The 17,544-nt window shown below is 38.8% G+C and overlaps 1 pseudogene; it reads left to right on the top strand.

The window, feature by feature from the left end:
- The window catches only part of LOC123246071, a 52,446-nt pseudogene that overhangs the window by 23,294 nt on the left and 11,608 nt on the right, over positions 1 to 17,544 (top strand).

Below are 17,544 nucleotides of genomic sequence, written 5' to 3'. Positions count from 1 at the left end.
AGACAGAAGAGTTAACTCTAAAATGTCATGATTCATAGATGTAGAGACTTAGAGGGTGGGGATGTAATGTAGGATGTGAGAAGACACCTCTTATGATACATGAATTCTCATGGACAACCCACCAGCCCGTACACCTTTGTGAATCTATTTGTTTCTTTATTCATCTTCTTTCCTAGTTCAAAGGCAGCCTAGTAGATGCACTCTAGGGTTGTCTTAGACATTATTCAAAGTGCAGAAATGCTTTTTGCATGGCCTTAATGCTGCCCTAATCCAGCTCCAACCTGGCCTTGGACTGGCTCTTACCTAGCCCTGACCTGCTTGGCCCTGGCCCTGATCTGGCTATTACCTGCTCCTGACTGGGCTCTAACCTTATAATAAAACTGAGGAGGCCATACCCCATAGGGGTATGGACCAGCTTTTGTTCTTTTATTATTTGAAACCTTTATAGGCATATGAATAATGAATTTATAGGTTTAGACAAAAATCATTATTAATGGCCTTGTAGTTTATTGGCAGTTACAAGTAGTATAGACATGTAGATGAATATCGACACAAAGTATGGAAGGCTGTAGGGGATCCTATCCTGTCACCTCTCTATTTCCACCTTTTCCCTAGCTGGTCTTGGGATGGAGTGCAATGCTTCTGCAAAAAGAGATTGAGATATAAACTCCAGGTCTTAATTTCCCTAGCACCGTCCTCTGGGAAAACACTGGAAAGAAACAAGCTATTGACTGGACTTCACTCTTGACACCTACCCCAACTACTGATTTAGCTTGGTCTCAGTTCCAGTCCACTCCTGCCATGTGCCTACCTTCTCATTTTGTTTTTTTAATTTTAAAAAATGTTTTTGACTTTTTAAATTTTTTAATTACATCTAGAAACAGTTATTTACAATTGTTTTCTGACATGTTGTGATTCAGATTCTTTCTTTCCCTCCTCAGTTCCTCTCCCCACCCTACCTCACGCCCATAGGCAGTAAATGGTCTGTTATAGATTATACCAGTGCTCTGTTGCAGTACATATTTCCATATTCCCCATGCTTGAACTGAAGACACACATCACATAGACAATAAAAAACTCATTAAGGAAATAAGTGAAAGATGGCATGCTTTAGTCTGCAGTCAGACTACAATAGTTCATTTTTTGTCTTCGGATAGCATTTTTTAATCATGAATTCCTTGGGGTTATCTTAGAAACTTGTTTTGCTGATAATACTTTAGAACTTCACAGTTGATCAGTTCTGCTTACCACACTTTGCATCAGTTCAAAGAAGTTATACTAGGTTTTTCTGAACTCATCCTTTTCCTCATTTCTTATGGTGCAATAGTATTCCATTATAACTATTTACTACAATTTATTCATCCATTCCCCAAATGATGGATAATCCCTCAGTTTCCAATTTTTTGCCATTATGAAAAGAGCTGCTAAAAATATTTTTGTGCAAGTAGATCCTTTTCCCCTAACTCTAGTCTCTTTGGGATATGGACATAGTAGGGATATTGCTGGGTCAAAGAGTATGCATAGATTTATGGCTCCTTGGGCATGGTTCCATATTGCTCTCTAGAATGGTTGTAGCAGTTCACAGTTCTGCCAACAATATATTAGTGTCCCAATTTCCCACATCCCTTCCAACATTTATCATTTTATCTTTTGGTCATATTAGCCAGTCTGGTAGATGTAAGGTAGCATCTCAGAGTTGTTTTAATTTGCATGACTCTAATCAACAGTAATTTGGAGCATTTTTTCATATGACTATAGTTTTAATTTCTTCATCTGAGAACTGCCTGTATATATCTTTGATCATTTATTATTGTGAAATGCTTTGTATTCTTATAAGTTTGACTCAGTTCTCTATATATTTGAAAGATGAGGCCTTTGTCAGAGATACTATAGAATTTTTTCCTAATTTGTTGTTTCCACTACAATCTTGGTTGCATTGGTTTTGTTTGTGTTGCCTTTTCACTTTCAGTCTTCTTGTCTGCTTTCTTGCTGCCTGAATTAATCACTATCCATGCCCCAGAGGACTTAACCTTTTCAGCTTTGGAAACTTCTATTCTGGAGCCCTCCCTATCCTTACTGAGAATTGCTTCAGTTGCTGACTATACCTAAACCTGGCCCTCCTTATCCTTCACTTTACTCTCCAGTCTTCTTTTTGCTAGCTGTCTTGCTCACAATGCATAAAGCTTCCAATCCTTTCCCCTGCTTCTAGTTCTTAAACCATCATCAGAAGTGTTATCATTGTTTCTGAAGGTGTATGTCAGTCAGTCTACTTCCTTGTCATTCCATCCACCATCCTGGTGAATTCCCCAAATAAAATACCATTCCCTTCTATAGGATGTTTCCTTCTATTATGTAACTAGTTCAAGACATATGGGTGGTACAATGGATAAAACACTGGGCCTAGAATCAGGGAGACCTGAGTTCAGTTCCAGCGTCATACATTTACTAGGTGTATAACATGGACAAATCACTTTAACCACTCTCTGCCTTCCAGTTTTCCCTACTGCAAAATTAAGATAATAATAATAGCATCTATCTTACAGGATTGTTTGTGAGGATAATATCAGATGATATTTGTAAAGTGCTTAGCATAATGCCTGGTACATATTGGATGCTTAATAAATGCTTGTTATCTTTTCTTTTCTTTTCCCCTTTTACAGTGATGCTTCTTGAGTAGATTAACCCATCTGTTCTCTACCTTCCTTGAAAGTCTTTGTAATTTTGAATCCTGGCCACCTAGGGCTCATATAGAGAAGGAAACTGAGAAATTTAGCCAAAGTGACACAGTTAGTCAATGGCAGAACAGGGATTAGAGTCCAGGACCTGTGATTCCTAATCCAGGGCTCTTTCCACATTGCATAGGACCAGAATCAGAGAGTCTCAAACAAAAAGGTTCATTTAGTCCATGCTGAACTTGAGTCCTCTCTATAATATCGCAGCAAATGGTTGAGATAAAACCTTTATTGAAAGATAAGGAATCATATTCAACTTTTGGACCACTGAATATTAGGGAGAGGATGAGGCTTTACTTTTTTTTTTTATTTGGATTATCATAGCCACCTTGCCTTTACCATGAGGAAAAATACCACATGCCAAAAACCCTTTGGAAAAATAACGATCTTTTCAAATGCAGAAAGGAAGCCATTTGGAATGGCAGAAGAGCACTATTGAGGCAAATCTAGGGCAGGGTATTTGTCAAGGGATGGGTTTGGAGGAATATTTTTGACCTAAAGAACAATGCTCCACCCCTCCTGCCTTTTAGAAATTTCTGTTTACATTCTTCAAGCTGTCATTCATTTATTCTTTATCCTTGTAAATGTAGCATCCAGAATTCTCATAGGTGAGTCTCCTGAAAACTATCCCAGGGACAAAGCATGTTGTGAGGCAGCATCCTCCTAAAACTATAGCTTAAGCTATGGCAACCATTCTGTGACCTGGAGTATCCTTTTATTTCCAAAGTTTCTGCTTGCTTACCCATAGAACTGATGATATTCTCTGGTGAAGGCATTTGGCTACAAATTGTTTTCTGTTGAATTTTTTGGTCTACTCTTTGCTCTGAAATGGTATCTCTGCTGAACTGCTCTCTGCTATACTGCTCTCTTCAGTCATTTGCTAGCTTTTCACCATTGTGCAGCTTTCTCCTACAAAGAGAAGGGGTCTATTAACATTTTTAGCTCATAGCCCCAGGGTTTATTTGAACTCCTTTGTGAATTTAAGCTGCAGCCAGTCATACACAGTCAGCTGGATAAAGAAGCCATTAGGCATTTGTCAGTCTTTCATATCCCTTTGTTGTTTGTTTGGGTCCCTTGAAAATTATCCCATAAGTTTTATTTGGCAAAAGTACTAAAGAACTGGGTAGAGCTAGAGTCAAGGGATTCTTCTCAATCTCTACCATTCTCTGGTTCTAGCAGATATCTTCATAGTAAAGCTGAAGATCTTTCCCTTATTTTTTTTATCAGTTTATGTATCATTTCCTGGTCCCTCTCCAACCCCCCTCCCCCCCAAGCTGTTAGTACCTTCCCCTATGAGATTATATCCCATCTACTTTGCATATATACCTAGTCTTTGATATGTTATCTTCCCTAATACAAAGTGAGCTTCTTTTGGGCGAGGGCAGCTTTTGCTTGTCTTTGTATCTAGTATTTAGCATATTACCTGACATATACTGAAGTGAGAAATATTTTTTAATAAATTAGCTTACTTAACTCAGCAATCTGTATTTCCTAATTTCTTTTTTGAATTCCACTTCAGTATCACTAGCTTCGTGTAAGATGTCTTTCTGAATGTTTTTTAAACACCTCATGTTTAAAATGTTTAAAATGTAGCCTTCTGTCTACCTTTCTTTCTCCAAGATTTCCTATTTCTAGAAAATAGAAATCAGTACTCTCTATCCGTGAGAGTATAATGATGTTTTCCAGCCACTGGAGTTTATAATGTGTGATTCCCTGGTCCTGGGGGCATAAGAGAGATGCTTCTGGGGATTTTCATATGAATAGCTTATATAGGGAGCCCTGGCGGGTGAACTGAAATTGGATGAAATGGTAGAACCAGATTGAACAGGGTGGAGAAAACCTGGAGACCTGTGAGTGAAAGAACCAAGACTAGCCAGTGTCTGGATCCTGTGGGGAATCAGGCCGACTTTTGAAAACCTCTTTGGTTGTGAGGAAAGCTGGTAGACCATTTATTAACCTCCCTAAATTCCTCATTTCCCCCCAGGCTTATAGGGCTGTTCTCATGAGGTAGGTCTCAGATATGCAACCCCTGTCTTTGGATCTTTCTTAAGACTGGGGCTGGGGGTGGAGTGAGGAGGAGGGAGCGTTTTAAGATGGTTTTCTCTTATCCTCCTCAATGGGAAAGCCAGCAGTATGCTATGGGAGGAGGTTTGGGGAGATGGTTGAACTGATTTTTCCACGAGAGGAGTGAATAATGATGTCTTTTTATTTTACTCCGTTCAATAAACCATGGGATCACAGTAGGTTGAGTATTAGAGTGAATATTATTATGTGTATGTGTGTGGGAGGGAACAGCACCAGAGAAAGAATAGCTCATATAGAGTGAGAGTGGAGTCAGAAGTCTTCCTTATAATCTTTAATAATTCAGAGCTACATTTTTTGTTACCTCAAATCAATATTGAATCTGGGCCAAGCTGACGTAGCAAGGAGCTTTGTGAAGCTGGGGTGGAAGGAGGGAGAAATACTCTAGCCTTTAGGAAAGGTCCATACTGGGGTTCACCAAGTAGGAAGCTCCCCTTCCTCACCACTCTTGCAGGCTCTCGAGATTCTCCAGATCACTGGCTCTCTGGCTAGACTGTGCTGCCACCCGGTGGAAAAATCATATAGTACATCCCCCGCTGGTGAATTGATCGGTTAATAGTGACACCCCTTCAGTATTCCTGTGCCCCAGGGGTCATGTGGAACACCGACTCACCCGGTACTGCTCCTCAGGGAAGACTTCCTAACAATGAGAGACATTGCGTAAATAAAATAGGCTGCCTCAGGGCATAGAAAGTTCTCTATGATGAAGAAGAGGGATGGTGGCCTGCTGAAAATATTGTAAAGGCTATTCCTGCCCTGATATGACTGAACCACAAGCTCTCTGACGTTGTTGCTTTCGGTGCTGATTTCTTCTGTTTCTAATCCCAGCGTCACCATTTACTAATTATGTTACTACTCCGTGCCTCTGTTTCCGCATCTGTAAAATAAAGGGCATGGGCTCTATGATCATTAACGCCTTTTTCTGCTTTGAGATCCTAAAATAGTTCATATAAATATTGTTATCCCTTTTCCACAAATGAAGATATTGGACCTGGAGAAGGTCACCCAGATTCTACAAACCTAGATTTTTCAGTAATTATAACACTCCTTAAAGGATTCCCCTTGAATTGAGTTACACACAAAGAGAATCATCTGCGTTGGGAGGCAGAAGTTCTCCAGGACGAGGTTGGTGAGAAGGTTGGCAGAATATTCAATTCCCCGTTGCTTCCTCTGATTTGCAGAGCTGAGCCCAGGAAGAAAGTGTCAGACTCACAGCCTCTTTCTATTGATTTGCACACCAGGCACAAAAAATTGGAGTGAAACTGGGGCAAGAATGGAGAGGACACTTTGGGTGGCAGTACCTAGATGTTAGGACAGAAGTAGGAGGGAAAGGCAAGGAAGGAAAATTAGATTTCCATGTAATGGGAAGCAAGGCAGCCTATTAGGCTTTTAAAAGAAGCAGAATAATAGTAATGAGAGGGTAGAGTTCAGGAGATGCTGAGGCTAAAGCTCACTTCTGCTGGGAAGATTTGAGCCAAGGACCCTGACAAGGAGATAGATGGTGGTCCTCGCCCCAAGTCTCATACTGCTCCCATCCTTCTAGCCTCTCTTTGGGGAACTGACTCACTGAGGCTGGAAATACTCTGGGTAAGAACTGACTGGTGAGTGGGGAAGAGAGGAAGTGACCTGATGATTGAAGGAAAGGGTTGGAAATGCTTTTCTGTTTAGGGGGTCCTCCTCATCATTCTACTTCTAGGGCTCTGTGACTCCTGTTGGGAAGGACCCTTTTTTCCCAGTTTTCCATTTTTTGTGGGGTAGTGGAGTAGGGGGAAGGGCAGGGAAGTGGGGCAGAAGGTGAGTGGGGGAAAATGGAGAGAAAGAGCACTAGTGACCATGATTTCTCTAATTTCCTTTCCCCTTTTTTCTTCTACTTGTTTTCTTTCTCCTATCCTCTCTCTCCACAGCTTCTCAAGAGACCTCACATTCCTCTGCCTGCAGAGCTGGACTCAGGCTCACTGAATAATCTGGAGACCCCCCCAGTGGAATTCACAGGCTGGCACCATTCTCTTCTCAGGATCACTTCAGTGCTGAAGAGTGAGGAGAGCTGTGGAGGAGGGTGCAGTTCGTTATGCAGGATGTGGAAGTCTAAGTTCTTGAGGCAGGACTCTTGATCTTGAGGGACCTGGGAGAACCGTAACAGATGATATCCATGTGAAGAGTTTGATGAAGGGAGATGAAGCAGAGTGGGGGGAGGGCATTATGGAGTAAAAGGTTCCATGGTGAGGTAACCGAGTTCTTTCCCTTCGCCCTGAACCTTATTCTCCCTCCCTCAACCATGGCCCCAGGCTCTTTTTTCTGACAGAAACAAAACAAAAGCAACCAAAAAACAAAAAGAAAAAGCCCTCCCTTCTTGGGCCTCTAGATCTTTTACCTTTGTGTTTCTGAGAGAATCTGAAAATCTCCTTTCACCTGGTCTTCCCTTTCCCCTAGGCTGACAGATTTATTCTCCTCCAGATATTATCTGATCTCACCTTTCCTGCCTTACTTGGATTGTGGTGAGTGAGATGGAATTAGGTGTATTGTTCTCAGAAGGAGCATTCAGCTTGCACTCCATTTCTTCAAGGCAAAAGCACAGTTTAACACCTAGTTTTTATCCTAACTAGGGGAGGGGATGTGGAGTCTAGTTTGTTGCCTTTGATAACTGCTTTATCTAAAAGTCCCAGAGAGGAGCCCTGGAAGAGTGACTGATAACAAGGAACAAAGGGCCCCAAATTCAAGGGCTTTGGCAGTTCATTACTCCTTTATCTCTTAAAGTAGAATGTAACTTTTCCTTTGTACTTTGGTGGTCTAAGTTAGAAGCCTCCCTGTTCAAGACTCTATGTCACAACTTCCTCAAACAGAGAACAGCTTTCTCCAACCTATGACAGGAAAGGGAGGAAGTGGGAGAAGAAGATTTGTGATTAGAGATTCCTATATGTATTGGGGGTCTTTGCTTAATTCGTTGGCACCTGCCATTAAGCTTTCCATGAAAAGAAAATAAAACTGGTCTTCTTTTACTCTGGCCCTCTGAATCCAGTTTTTCTTAAGTGGGGCATTCATGCTTGTCTTCTTATCCCACACAGTGGTGTGTGGAGTGGAGCAGCCCCCTTCTATGAGACAGTGTGAACTCCATTTTGTTCACATGTGACTTGTCCATTTATCAACCCAATAAATCCTGTAGAGTGGGAAAAACAACTTTTGGGGGGTATGCACCTCAAAGTCACTCTAATGAGTAGATAGGAGACTTTGATAAGAGGCTGCCAGGTTGCAGCTTTAAAGGGAAAGGGGAAGGGAAGGAAAAGGTATTCTGCCCATATAAGCTGCTTATTCTGGGCAAAAATGCCTCTCTCTATGGGTAAATACAAACTTTTATAATAATGTTGATGCAAGATTCCCCCTGTCCTCGTCCAACCCTGTACAAGGTAGAGCTCTGACATTCACAGTCTTGAGCGTGTGATTTTCAACATTATGTACCCCTAAAGACCCCCAAGATAAAAAACCCGTGACTATCATGTGATTTGCAGTTGGGGACAGTAAAGATACATATGAAACTCACTGTCCTTCCTCCTTCAGCTTATCTTGCCCCCTTTCCTAGAGCCGGCTTGTTTCCCAGGTTACAGATAAACTCTTCTCAGGGTTTTTGAAAATAAATCAGGAAAACTTAAAATGTTATAGAGGGGGAAACAGTTTTATTCTAAGGCTAAGTCTAAATGGGGTTTTGAAAATTGGGGTTTCAGGCCAAATATTACTCTGAGAATTACACACTGAATCTCATCCCACACAGTGGGAAGAGTACTGTACCTGGAACCAGAGGAAGCCTCATGCTCTTCTACTTAATATTCCTGTGACCTTGGGCAAGTCCCTTTGCTGTCTGGGACTCAGTTTCCTCATCTGGAAAATGAAGTTGACCGATCACCGAAGTCATTTCTAGCATTAAAATCCTGTGAACCTAAATTGGTGTTTTTATCACACTAATTTCTCCACAGATTAAACTCCTCCAATCTTTCCCCATGCGCCACCCTCTTTGTCTTCCACTTCCTCATCCCCAGACCCTTTTGTGATCCAGGTGTAACAACTGTTTCAAAAACCTCTCCCACAGGGGAGACACACTAGAGTTTTAGGAGCCAAATGGAATGTTTATGATTGGGCTCTTAAGGCTAGCAGTTTTTGAGAAAACTGAGAAGAGAGACTTGATGCCTCTATTCTGAGAGATTTTATTGGGAAAAGAGGAAGAAGATGAAGAAAAACTTCTTTTTTGAGAAAACTGTCAGCTCTTATTTTATGAAGAAACATTATAAAGAGACTTTTATAAGAAATAAATTTGAAGAGATTCTTCAGTGATGGTTGGGAGAAATTGCAGAGACTTTTCCTGTCATGACTTAAAAGAAGCTGAGGAAGACAAGAGAAGAAGGATAGAGAAGCCTTCTTTTACTTATGGGACCGTTATAACTTTTATCTTGAGAAGAGGAGGAAGAGAATTATTGAGAAAAGAATTTGCTTGGTCTCTTGAGTGAACTGAATGGTGGAACTGTGGTCTCAGAAGTTAAGAGAAGACTTTGGCCATTCTAGTGAGAGTTTGAGATGACTGGCCATGATCCTTCTCATAGCTAGAATATTGTTTTAAAAAAACTCTGTCTTCATTATTGATTTCATTGTTAATACATTGTATATGCAGTAACTTTAATATTCATTTAATTCTGGGAGATTAAAAGATTCAGTATAAAGAGAGACAGGAAAGGAAGTTTCTCTGGAATATTAAATAAATGATATTTGATAAATCAGTGGAGGCTCTGCGCTTAGTTACATGAGAGATAAGTTGAAATTTTATTAATTAATGATGAAATATACAGACATGACTGGATTACCCTAGAGCCTTGGATAAAATTAAATATGGGAAAAGAATATGGAAACACATGGAAGGCTGTCCTCCTGCTATTCAGATAACAGGAGACTGCTCCTGAGGAAACCCTACTAGTTTTCTTTAAATTTAGGGAACAGACTTGAGCTTTTTATTTTATTTTTTTAATCCTTCCCTTCTGTCCCAGAATTAATACTAAGCATCAGTTCTAATAGCAGAAGAGTGGAAAGGGTTAGGCAATTGTGGTTAAGAGACTTGCCCAGGGTCATGCAGCTGGGCCAGATTTGAAGGTAGGACTTCTTTTCTCCAGCTGGCATTAGTAGGATGAGTTAACCACTGAGCCATCTAGCTGCCCCTCTTCTTGAGCTTCTAAAGAGATTCATAGAAGTTCCTAAGAAAGTATACCTGCAGCTCAGGATTTCTGCCCAGGTGCTTAACCAATATCAGGGGACCTAGGGACATATCAGTCTATTCAGCGACACTTTTCTTGGATTCCTTGATGATCTTCTAGAGGCAGGAGAGGTATAGGGAGACCTAAAGTGGCAAAGTCAGTCTTCGGAATTTTCCTCTCCTTCCCTTCTTCCTTTCCCCTTCCTCCTCTTTTCTCTGAACCATCTCCAAGTCTGTAGTCATCAACACTTAAGGAGCTCAGACCCTTTCTTGTTGGTGTACTCTCCCCTTCCCACCTTACACTGATCTTTATCACTTTAACTCATTGGGTAGAGGGCCTTATAATCCCAGAAGCTTGGTTCTGTTCAACCCAGAAGTCTTTTATTAGTAGAATTTATCCAGAGGTGTCCGAGGTTCTCCCTACTCCCCCCCACCCCCATCACAGAAGGCATCATTTGGGAGATAGACATATACATACAAATTTGTCTTTCATGTTTCCACCTTTCAGTTCCCTCGAGGTAATATTCACAATCTATTCAAGTATTAAATCTGTAGCCATATATTGTGTTTTCTTGGTTCTACTCATTTCACTGTTCATTATCCTGTGCTGTTCTTTTCAAGTTTTAAAAAAAATTAGCCTGTTTATCATTTCTTATGGCTCAGTCAACACAGGAATCTTAAGACTTTGGGGATATTCTTTCTTCCTTTTCACTCTCCTCTTTTCCCAACGTGGTGTTATTATGGACTCTCCTTCCTCCAACTCTAGTAACTTTGTATATTGGTCAAAGGTTCCCTGTAAGCTTTGTCAAAACTCAGTGGAAGGAGTAGGGGGTTGGGCCACTTCCTGTTACATAAAAAAACATTTTGTTGTTGTTTAGCTGCATTTTTGTTGTAACCCTATGGATCATACTTTTCCATGGAGACTTCTTGGAAAAGATACTAGAATGGGTTTTCTATTTCCTTCTCCAGTGGATGAAGACAAACAGACATTAAGTAATTTCTGTAGTGTTACACAGCCAGTAAATATTTGAAGCTAGATTTGAACTCCAGTTTTCTAGACTTAAGGACCAGCACTCTCTCCTCCAAGCCATCTAGATGGCAAGGTGCACTTTATAGATGTTTACAAGTATTTTAACTGCCATATAGAAGATTGGACTTGATTTGTTCTGAGTGATCCTTCTCTTTTACAGCCCCTGAAGAGCCCTGATTAGCTGGGGATAATAGTTGTCACTGCTGCCAGATGTTATGTGAGAGCAAAGGACTTTGGAATTGTTGTTTATTCTCTCTCTCTCTCTCTCTCTCTCTCTCTCTCTCTCTCTCTCTCTCTCTCTCTCTCTCTCGCTGTATGATAGTTGTTGAACTTCACACATGAAGAGGAACAAAATGACATTTTTGATTTTCAAATAAACTGGATTTAAGTGAGGCAGAGTTGTACAAAGTCTTTGGCCTCTCTCTTCCAGCGTCATCTAAGTTTGGTGGCAAGACAGAAATCAAGATGACTGGTGACAGCTCAGAATGCAATGGATAACTTGGCTTTTTGGATGTCTAAACCCTAAGCTCTCCACAGTGCTTGTTTCTGCCGCCTTCATGGTTATTGGAACAAAATTGTTCTTTATACCCATTCTGCCAGGAGAAGTCTTCATAAATCCCCTTACTTAACTCTGATGGGTTTGAAGCCTGTCATTTACCCTCAATCTGGTTCAACTCATCTGCTGAGACGGTTTATTGCAGTGGTTCCCAAACTTTTTTGGCCTACTGCCCCCTTTCCAGAAAAAAATATTACTTAGCGCCCCTGGAAATTAGTTTTTAAAAATTTTTAATAGGAAAGATAAATGCACCGGTGGCCATCACTGCCTCCCCCCACAGGGGGCAGTGGCACCCACTTTGGGAATCATTGGTTTATTGGGATATGACCATTGATGTTATAGCTTCCTAGAGCCACAGGTGAGATCTGGGTAGCAGATGGAAACCAAAGGTGGATGAGCAGCCCTGAAAAGGTCTCAGCAAGCCCTCACACCAGAGGTACTAGTCTTCCCTGAGCACCCCATATATTCCTATGGCTTTATATGTTAAACGAGAAAGAAGTTAAGTGGAGAGAGAAGTACAAAGCTGCAGCTTGAAAGTAAAATTAAGAAAATACATTGAGAAGCTGCAGGAAGCTCTCAGTGAGGAGGCTAAGATTGCAGAGGGACAAATTCACAACTTAGACATGAGAGTAGGAGGCTGAGTTGAATTACTGAGTAAATACATGGCTTTAAAAATCAGAGAGCTGGTTGGGAGCAGAACCCTGATTGTTGGAATGGAAACAACAACAATAACAAAGCAGATGAGCAAACCATTCCCACTCTACCCTGCTTAAAATTATCTTTTCTACCAACATTAGCTTATTATGACTATGCAACATGAGAGACACCAGAATTGGACCACTTGGCATGGTGTGCCTGTATCAAAGAAGGCACTGTGCCCCATGGGAAATGCAGTAGTAGTACAAAGAATGTGCGAGATGTGCAAATCTAGAAACATCTCCATCCCAGTTGTCCAACCAGATTACCTGTGTCTGTCTTTGATAGAACTTTCAGCACTCAAATTGGACTGATCAGCCACAATCAGAACACACTGTACATCGACCCCAAAATCATTACGGCATTGGCCCTCTGAGTCCAAAGGACGAAGAAAAATGACATGTAATGACAGTGGGAAATCGTAAGGATAAAATAGATGGACAATCAACTGAAAGCCTTTATAGATTTGTATTGTCAGAAGAGCAAGGGAGGCGGCACAGGGACATTCAGTCCTTCATGCAGAAGGACACACAGGGTCAGGAGGAAGGGAAGGAAAAATAAACCACATTATTCTGTCCAGATGTGAATCTATTTAATAGCCCTAAACCTATGGACTTCCAGAATGGTCACCAGGCCTTCAGGAGGAGAGGGAATTTCTGTCTGTCTGTCTATATCTATCCATATCCATATCTATCTATCTATCTATCTATCTATCTATCTATCTATCTATCCATCATCTGTCTATCTATCTGTGCCTATCTCTCTCTGCCTGTCACTCTACCTACCTATTTGTCCATCTATCTATTATCTATTATCCATCTATCTATCTATCCATCTATCTGTCAATCTATCTTTCTGTCTGTCTGTCTCTATTTGTCTATCCATCCATCTATCCATTTATCCATCCATCCATCTGTCTATCTATCTACATGCATATACATGTGCACACATGTGCATGCACACACACATATTTAGCCCTTTCTTCTTGTCTTCTTCAGGGGGATGTGAATAAATGTGCCTTGAGAAAGGTGTGTAATAATTAAACAGGTCTGTTAGGTACCATGCTACCCTTTTTATCTCAGGGAGCCCCAGCAGCTCTGTGTTATCTAAAGGATCAAATGCAAAACCCTTTGCTCAGATTTTTAAGCTCTTAACAGCTTGGTCCTTTCTTATATTTTACATTCTTAAACTTGGTGTGCCCTGTGACCCAGCAATGTTGATGTACTTGGAATTCTCCAACAAGATAACCTGTCTCCTGGCTCAGTGTTTTTCCATCAGCTATTTTTCCATACCTGGAATGCTCTACTCCCTTTCCCTTTGCCACTTTATTTCTCTGGCTTTAGCTCTAAATTTAAATCTCACTCAATTTCTGCAGGAGACTCCTTCTAGACTCCCTGGCTGCTAATGCCTCGTTCTCTCCTATTGCCTTCCATTGTACTCTTGTCTTGTCTTGTCTGTAATTTGTTATTTATGTGTTGTCTCCCAAATTAGAATGTGAGCTCTTTGAGGTCAAGGACTGTTTTTTTTTTTTATCTTTCTTCATGCTTTCAACTCTTAGCACAATGATAAACACTTTAATAAATACCTGTTGGTTGACTCCTTTACAAATATGGGGCTTGCAGCACTGGCTGAAGCGCTATATCTTTTCAAGTCACCAGGTGGCACCCAAAGCTCGATGTGTGCTGGTTCACTCTGTTTTCATGCAGATAATTCTAGCATTTTCAACCTCTATGTTTCCAGGAACTTTCCAGGGATATTGAATAATTCTAAAAATAACTCATGATTCTATTAAGTCATAACCTATCTTCTTGGATCTCTCCTCATCGGTGCAGCCCCCAAATAATTCACCTTGCTGGTACCCTAGGAGTAAAAGCCATTTACCCCAAGAGTGAATACCAGAAGAGCCAAGACTATAAAACATCCTTTCCCCAAGATCCTACAAGACAATTCTTTAAGGCAAAAACGATCACTGAGGTCCCTTCCGATCCCGAGATTCTCTGAGCCATTATCACACTTGTTCATCTTATTCTCAACTCTTTCAGTGGAGTACAATTAGGATTAGACCTGAAATAAGTAGTTATCCTGTTTTATTCTTTTACATTCAATGTTCTATAGACTTTTTCAAGATGGATAAAACAACTGATTTTTGTAATACAATGAAAATATTAGTATGCAAGCTCATATTTGGTAGACTCACCAATATCATCTGCAGGATAAACTTTAGCAGCAGATAGAATGTACCTCATCCTGTTTCTATATGCTTTTTGATTTCTTCCAGTAGGTCAGTACTTTAGAAACTGGGCATAGGATGTCAGGCGTATATTCCCAGGTGCCAGAAGAAGAAGGAAAGAGATCAAAGGTCCCCCCGCCCTCAGGGTTAGTCTGATGTAGGCACAAGAGATATGAGAAATTTGAGGAAAAACCTACTATTGGATAAAATGGACTGGCATATCCTCACTCATTCCAACAGGGTGGGAAGGAGAAAAGGAAGGAAATACAGTGTCTACTACGTATCAGTCATTGTACTAGACTGTGACTGTGTCTATATGTTTCTATTCTTACACCTACTTCTGCATCTATTTGTTTATGTCTACTTCTACTCTAACGATATCTACATTTACTTCCATATCCATATTTACATCTTTAACTCCATCTTTATCATTTATAGCTATATAATCTATTCTGTGTATTAATATATCTATATAATGATTACTAAAGTTTTATGTAGATATAGCTAGATACAATATGTCCCCAAAGTCTTTGTGTAGTTTTAAGCTTTAGTAACTTCAGAAATATAAATGCTACAGACATTATATAATATCATTTGAAAGTTTAACTTTAAATTTCACTTACAGTTATTTAGTTTGATTAATTTTGATAAGAAAATTTGAATTTAAATTTTAACAAGACAGAGCACTTTATCATGAATTGCACATGCAACAGTTTCTGGATGATACTTTTTTAGAAAAATGACCTGACATCTTCATTAAGTGTTTTTTTCCAGAGTCACATTAAACTGTCATGTGTACATCAAAATATACTTATGCACATTCTGTCTTGGTTAACACTTTGTTAACACAGTAACAGGACTAGAAAGTTTGATTTCTCAGTTTAGTTATTTCTGGTCTAGGTCGATGATTCTCATAACACAAAAATATATAAATGAAAGAAGTGCATTGTTTGCTGTGCTCACTAAATCACTGAATGATTTTAAGTTTAGGATTACAAATATAATCATTTTAGTAATTGAGAAACAGCTGGTAAAAGTTTCTACAGAGTTCCAAAATCTACAGGTTATGTTGAATTTTAATGAGAAAGATATAAATATTTAAAAGTTTACATAACTAATCTTTCAATTTTTTAATGTAGGTAGCATTACATATTATGTAGCATTATAAAACATACTTATGAAGTCGGTAAAACTTAAAACTGCATTCATAATGCAAGATTTGATAATTTATTTGGAAGAATTGATTAATATCAGAGCAGATGCAAATTTACTTACCAAAACATTTGCATAACTTCTAGATTGAAAAATGAGTATCATGTTTTGATAAGCATATCAAACAATGTATTTTATCGGCATATCTTTGTGAAGTATCTATTTCAACTTTATAGCCATCAACCAAATCCTATATTATGAAATGTTAGCCTTTTCTCCTTTTTATAACAATTAGCATTTTCCTTTCCTTCTACTCTCCATTGAACAATTTTAAAAAGTAAAAATAAAACTCTCATCACATATGCATAATTTAATGAAATAAATTTCAATACTGGACATGTCCAAAAATGTATGTCTCATATTGAATTTTACATCTATCACTTTTTTGACAGAATGTGCATGGCATGTTTTATCTTTGGTTCTCTGAAATCATATTTTAAAAATTTCCAAACCTATCAAAGCATATTCATTTACATCACTTCCAAATGAAAAATGACAATGGGTATTCAATCACATCGTTATGACAAATTATTTTTAGTGAGATCAAAAACAATTTTTTACTGCAAAAAAATAAAAATTATTTTTACATTTTGTCTATATCATCATTATGGCAGTCTTATATACATATATATTTTATGCATGCTTTTTATGTACATAAAATAGCAGAATAGTACAGAAATGTAATATATATGAAGACTGTAGTTGCTCAAAATTTGTTTATGTATGGGAGTGCTCAATCAATGAAGTTTTGAGACCACTGTCATAATTTATACCAATGAAATTAGAGGTTCAAAAGCAAGTCACTATCAATGTGTATAATTTTCCTTAAAAACATTTTAGACCCAGTAGGTCTAAGATCACAAATAGACTGTTCTGAACCTAAAGTAGTAGGGGAAACATGGTTTGGTTGACTTAGTTCCTCAAGTTATCTTGTCATACATCTCCCTTGTTTTTTAATTTTAATTTTTTAAATTTTAATTAATTAAATGTATTTTATTAATACACTTTATTTAATAAATTTATTTTATTATATTATTACTAGAACTAAAATTAATAAATTTATGTTTATTAATAATTTAAAACAAATTAATTAATTAATTTTAATGAAAGTTTTTAATTTTAAAAACTCATATAAAGAATACTAATTTGTTCCTATTAACTTTCATCTTCACAGAGTTTTAGAGTTGTAAGTGATGAGATAATCCACTTCAATATACTCATTTAAAGATGGGGAAAATAAGACCATCAAATAAGATGTTACTTAACCAGATCACACAGCTAGTAAACAATATCTTTGTGTGACCTCTACATTTTATTAGCATACCATCTATTCCTTCATTACAATCATTGATAAAAATGTAAAACAGATAGCATATCAATTTTGAGCTCATTGTGGTATGTTAGTAAGATGTTGGTCTCAACCTACGTTTTATGAGGTTGCATGTGTAGTTTGAGTGAGAGTATCCTCTTGTGGTTTGGCATTTATACAAAATCAGTAAATTAAATTAAGCACTCTAGTTATTCTCTTATGTTGACATGGTCCAGGCATGAGACCTGACTATCTCTATAATTATTTAAGTCATCCTTAATTTCTGTGAGGAGTGTTTTGTACCTATACAAAGGGTGGATCAGGATTTTTAGTAGATTCGATGTCCATTTTTTGAGTATGAAAGGTTCAGATATCCTGGGTCCTCTGGTCAGAGTTAAGGTGCCTCAGGGGGAAGTTTCTTTTCTTCCTTTCCACCACTGTGCCTCTCCCTTCCTCAACACATATATAGA

The sequence above is a fragment of the Gracilinanus agilis genome, chromosome 4, assembly GCF_016433145.1.
Source record: "Gracilinanus agilis isolate LMUSP501 chromosome 4, AgileGrace, whole genome shotgun sequence".
Classification (NCBI taxonomy): domain Eukaryota; kingdom Metazoa; phylum Chordata; class Mammalia; order Didelphimorphia; family Didelphidae; genus Gracilinanus; species Gracilinanus agilis.
Note: the sequence above shows the minus strand (reverse complement) of the source record. Positions and strands in the feature narration are given on the sequence as shown.